Raw genomic sequence first — 6,516 nt, 5'->3', positions numbered from 1 at the left:
AGATAATTTTGTCCACCATCTGACTTTGAATCTTCTGATGAGGATTGTTTGGGCCTCCTTTTGGTCAATTTCAAAATACCAGGCTAATACCCATGGTAAAAAGAATTTGGTAGAGAATAGCATTAGAGGGGGAAAAATGTGTTCTCTGTCTATTGGTTTGTAATGAGTTTTGTATAATTGGAAGGTATCTTGGACTTCCTATTTCAAGATATCCTGAATGGAGCCATAGAAGTTCCACCAATGGGCAAACCGTTGAGGATTTTGGAAGGTTCCATGGTAAGGTTAAAGAAAAATAGCCAAGTATGACTAAATTTCTGGTTTTGAATGAGGAAAACATTGTACCAGGCTTGTTGATAGTCCCAGTAATTGAAAGTCCTACAATGGTTTATTGTGGTTTTGAAATCAAGTGGGAACTGTTTTGGTGTGTAAAGGTTTGATCCCCATTCTGAAGGTGGGATGATTTTGTGGATTTTGGCAGTTGAATAGGCTACTGGGACTTCTTTTGGGTTGTCTTGAATTGTTACAGATCTTGTACATTCTATAATAGATTTATAGTAAGGCTGGGGTTTTGATAAATCCCATGGTTTGAAAAACCAGCCTTCTGGAAAAATCTTTGAGATGACTAATTGAGGATTTTTATTATAAAAGTGATTCTCGATTGTCCAAATGTTTTGATATTCTGTTTTGACAAAATACTAATATTTTGGTTTAAACAAAGTAATCTGAGAATCATTTGGATTTAAAATAATTTTTGAAGCTTCTCCTTGTGAGAGTTTTGAAATTATTTTACAGGATGGTCCCTCTTGTGAAGGTTTTGAAATAATTTTTGAGAAGGGTTTTTTTGAAGATTCTCCTCTTTCTTGTCCCGGAAGAGATGGCAGTTCTATTTGGAGAGATTCAATCTCTTTTTGGAGTTTGTGGAGTTTTGCAATTTTTTGGAGTTGAAGGTTTTCGTCAATTTAGTTTTTTATCTCCTCAAAATTATCAGATCCATCTATTTGCTGGCTAGCAAGCCATTTTTGAATTTTATTTTGGGCTTCATCTTCTTCGACAGCTTGTGCCCAAGACCTGATGGGTTTTGCAGATGAGATGGGTTTTTAGTTTTGTTGTGGTTGGTCCTTTTGGACCTCAATTCTTTTGGATTTTCTGGGCATCACTCAAGTCCTATTTTGGAGAAATTCTCTGGTTAGAAAATCTGGAATTGAGTTTTGATCTCCTTTAATAAATTCAATTTCAAAATCAAAAATACTAAGGATTGCTTGCTATCTGGCAAAAGTTTGTTTTGATGCAATGTTTTGAACATCTTTTTGTAAAACTTCTTTTGCAAATTTACAATCAATTTAAAGTAAAAATTTTTGGTTGAGTAAATCACTTTGAAATTTTATAATGCTCATGACAATGCATTCTTTTTTGCTTGTAGAGTAATTATTTTGGCAATCGTTCGAGTGTGCAGATGTAAATTGTACAATGCATTCTTTGTTATTGGTTTTTTGTTTAAGAATACCCCTATATCCTATATCTGATGCATCTGTTTCAACAATTTTTTGGGCAGATGGGTCAGCTAAATGCGAGCAGGGTATTTCTTTAACTTGTTTTTTTTTAATTATTATTTGAACTATTTAGGTATACTCTTCTGACCATGTGACAGGTTTTTTCTTTAACCTATCATGGAGAGGTTTTGCTATCCTATTAATGTTAGGACAAAAATCTAGTACATAGTTCAAACTTCCTAAAAATCTTTGTAATTGTGTTTTGTCAAGAATTTTGTCAGGAAATTTATTCGCGAAACTTAAGGACCTTTCAATAGGGGTAATAGTACCTTGAGAGATATAATGTCCTAAAAACCGGATTTTTGTTTATAATAGTAAAACTTTGGATTTTGAAACAACCATTCCATTTTTCTTAGTGATCATTAAGAATGTTCTAAGGTGTTTGAAATGTTGTTCAATGATTTCTGAAAAAATTAAAACATCATCAATATAGACAATGCAAAATTTTGAAAATGGATTAAAAATTTCCTTCATAATTCTTTGAAATTATGAAGGAGCACTATTTATCCAAAGGGCATTATTGTCCACTCACATTGGCCAAAAGGGACAGTGAACGTTGTTTTATATCGGTCTTTTTGATCAATTTGTATTTGCCAAAATCCTGATTTCATGTCGAATTTTGAAAATACAAATGAGGAATGCAATTTTTGTAAAAGATTTTTTTTGTTCGAAATCGGGTATCGAGTCCATTTTAAAGCTTTGTTTAAAGGTTTGTAGTTTATTACTAACCTAAGTGTACCTCTTTCTATTTCAAAAATTTTATTCGCATAGAAGGTTGCACAACTCCAAGGGGATCTAGATTTTGTTATTAGACTCTTTTGTTCTAGGTCTTGGATTTCTGCTTTGCAATGTGTTTCTAGTTCATAATTCATTTGAATAGGTCTAACTTTTGTTAGGATTTTTTTATCAGAAAAATCATTTTCGTATGGTAGATCAACCATATGTTGTTTTCTATCCCAAAAAGCATTTGGCATATCTGAACAAATTTCATTTTCAATTATTTTTTAGAGTTTTGAAATTTTTTGTTTTATGAAACTATTTTGCAATTGTTGTTCAGTTCTGAGAAAGGAAACATCTTGTTTTAGAAAACATAGATGCTTTTCTTTTTCTTGAATTAAACAATTTAATTCAGTTTTGTAAACATAACAAGCTTTTAAAAGATTTAAATTCTTTGTTCTGGGTTTTTCAATAAGAGGAAAAACAATTTTGCCTTCTTTTGTTTTGCAAGAAATACTATCATAATTGACTGAGTAGGGAGTTATCATGTTAATGAAAGGAGTTCCTAAAATGAAACTATGAGTAATATTTTCTTATAAAACAAAAGGAGTTTTGATCGAAACGTTACCATTTTTAATGGAAGCTTCAGTTTTATTTTTTATAATCATGTTGGAGTTGTTAGCAGCAACAAGTTTTTATTTGATTTTTGTAGAAATCTGTTTGGTACAATGCTACTTTTCAAGCAATTTAAGTCTGCTCCAGTATCAAAAAGTGCAATTGTTTCAAATTTGAAATCTTCAAAAAAAACTAAATTAATTTTGATTAAATATTTTCTTGTTGTTATTGTTCTTAAAACAAACAAGAAATCTTCTGGGATTTCTTCTAAATTTTCAATATTGTTTGAATAATCTTCATTTTCTCCTTCTTCTCCTTCCTGTTCTAGGTCAAAAGAAGGGGGGAAATTTCAGAAAAATCAGAAATGCGTCAAGCAAACGAAAAAATAGGTGAGGTGTTGTAACTCTTGATCATTCTTACGACGTACGTACTGATTCAATTTCTCTAATTTATATTCTAGAGAAAAGAAGACAATCAAAATAACAAATAAAAATCCTTATCTATAAAAAAGAAAATCAACAAAGAAAACTTAAGTATCGACGCCTATCTATTCATCTTGTGCTTCAAAATGTTTTAAAATATCACTTGGTAAGATCCTTCAACTCATATTGAAGCAGTCAAATCCATATAATCAAGAATTCATATGAGTTTCTTCTATGGATGGTTAAGCATTGATATTTTGCTTCTATTTTGAGTGGTTGACTACTCTTGATGGTTAAGTTGGAAGCCTTATTGGCAATTTTGATGTTAGATTATGCCTTATTGGTGGTTAAGCATTCTAGATTTAGTTTAGTGGTTATGTCTTGAGTTAAGCATTCTTCTTGATGGTTAAGTGTTATATTGTTACTTCGCCAAACAGTTAAGCGGTAAGTGAAATGACAATGTCAATTATAAGAAAGGGGGCTTGAATTGTAATTACCCCTTTTTAAATAATTTCAGCTTAATTTAAATTTAGTTAACTCAAGTTCAATCTTGGTTTTTAAAACACAACAAAAGCAGAACATTCTTGGTTAGTTAAATCAAAAAATTATTTTCCCTACGTCATATATGGTTAGTTAATCATAAATAAATAGAGATAAGGGAAATAGAATCACACATAAATATATTTTGGTTCACCCAAGGTGGGTTACATCCAGTTCTCACAATTTGTGAGTTTTTTCACTAAAGTGTTCAAATAAGATCGTTCTTGGTTTTCACACTAACTTTCTAGATCAATCTTGATCAATTACAGTATGTCACCATTCTATCTTGAAAGGATTTCCTGCAGTTACCTTTCAATCTTAGAAAGGGTTTTTACATATCACATTTTAATCATAAAAGAATTTTTTATAACTAAGTCAAACTATTTTCAACACAATAGTCTTAAGTTATAAATGAGATGATTTAAAGAGGTTGATGGATCTTAATATACTCAATCCATGTTTGAGTTTAGATTCTCAGGAAAAAACTCAGCAAGATAGATTCTTAAATCTAGTGAAGCATAACTTGAGCTTTTTCTTTGATTGAAGAGCTTTAGGATTTTTAAGTATGATTGTATAAGTGATAAATTGATTGCACTTGAAACTCTTGCCTTATCCTTGACCTTGAGATTCCTTTTATAGGCTTCACGAAGGCTAATGACAGTTCATCCAATCGTTGGAAATCCAGCTGTTCAGTTGAAGCTTTAGTGGATAAGTATTGTTTAAAAAGTAGGAATGTTCTTGCTTTAAAAACCAGAACGATATTCGTTTTTGTTTTGAGAAGTGCTGAACTTGAAAACATTTGACAACTCAAGAGGTGCAGTTGCAGTGTCCTATCAAGTCGGTCATGGTTGTACTTTTTGCTTTATCAATCTAGAGATTGAGCTTGCTTGTTTGATCATGATGCACAATTTTTGCCTTTGTTAAACTTTTTGGAATGGGTCTTTATTTATACGATCATGTACATACATTTGGTAATTTTGTAATGAAGGATGGTTTATTAGCAAATCAGAATCGATCTTGTCTTAATTCACTTTTACAAATAGGAACGTTCTTAGTATGATAAAACTGAATGTTCTTATCATAATGATATATTTAATACATATCTTTAATTAATACACTCAAAAAAAATGTTAAACAACAAAACACCTTTTAGAATCATAATTAGAGGTTTTGTTAACTTTGTTTGATTATTATTAAAACATTAATTTATGATTTTATCTCAATAGTAAGTTGTAGCTTTTACTTGATGGTAAAGCTTTTGTTCTATGGCTTTAATTCTAGCCGATGTATTTTTCTATCCATCTCCTTGGATATTTTTTATTTGATGTCGTACTTGTATTGCTTATCCGGAACTGTGAATGCTGTGAACATCTTCCAACTTGTGGGAGGTTGTTAAAGACGTTATTAGTTGGTAATTAGATAATATTCGTTAGTAAGTAGTGAATGTCTACAAATAGGCTTGATGTAGTCATTTTCTTCAACTTTTTCTCATTTTTTATAATTTTACTTTAATCAATATAATATACTTTTAGAATTTCTCTCTTCTTCTTTCATAGGTGTCATGTTTCTTAACAGTCGAGAACCACGTAAGCCATATATCATTGTTGCACCTCTACTAAAAAAGCTAAATTGCTTACGCCTTTGGGACACTTAATAAGAAAGCAAAAATAAAAAAAAGTCAAATAGAAATATATTGAAACTTGTATTTTTAACTCTTTTAAAGATTGAAATTGTTATTTTCAATGCAAAACTATTTTTTGATTTCTTAAAAAATTCCCATAAAGCACTTGTTAGCAAGACCCATTAATTAAAACAAGCCACAACACCACTTGTATGAACTTCTAATGCACATGTAGAAGAAGAATCTATTAATCCAACTATCATTTATTTGATAAGATTTTATCAAAACTTTTGACTTCACAGCCTAAAAGGAACATTAATCAAAATGGAGATCTATATGAGCCATTGAGCTTTATTCACATAAAGCAAATAAACTACATTAGAAATTGAGGTGGCAATTGGACTCATATCTATTGACTACCTGCAGAAAATATCTACGACAGGTAGAGTAAAATTCCACCTTTTATATACAGATGTGGACATAGATAATATCTATAAAAATAAGCATTACATATGTTGATACAAATGCTTAAATAATACCCACCCTGCACCCACATAACACATATATATTATTTTTATTATTATTGTATAAAAATAAATGTCAACAAAGACATAAATTTTATTAGGAGTAATAAACCTTTGAAAACAGTTTATGCCACCGAAAATATTACTGGGTTGAGTCGCGGACTAGGTCGCTCTCTTTAAGACGTTTCGAGGCACTGCCCAAAATTGTGCAAGGCAGACTATCAACCACGAAGTCCCCAGGATAAAACAGCTCAGATTCACTGTATCGGAGTTCTACTGCACTGTAGAAAACCGTTCTAGAATTACACCCTCAGTATGCCAGTCGATTGACTGACACTCAAATATAGCACGGAGGCTACTCAAGAAAATAATAAGAAGAAGAAGAATATAAGGGGGAGAAGTGAGAAAAGCCTCAGATACGGAGAGCTTTTGGTGTGCTTTTCCAAGTGAGGTGAGCTCTCTATTTATAGATGAGTTCAGCAACTGGATCTGAGAAAAAATGGGGGATCCAAGAGCACGAAGTCCAT

This window comes from Cicer arietinum, chromosome 2 (genome assembly GCF_000331145.2).
Source record: "Cicer arietinum cultivar CDC Frontier isolate Library 1 chromosome 2, Cicar.CDCFrontier_v2.0, whole genome shotgun sequence".
NCBI lineage: Eukaryota > Viridiplantae > Streptophyta > Magnoliopsida > Fabales > Fabaceae > Cicer > Cicer arietinum.
Note: the sequence above shows the minus strand (reverse complement) of the source record.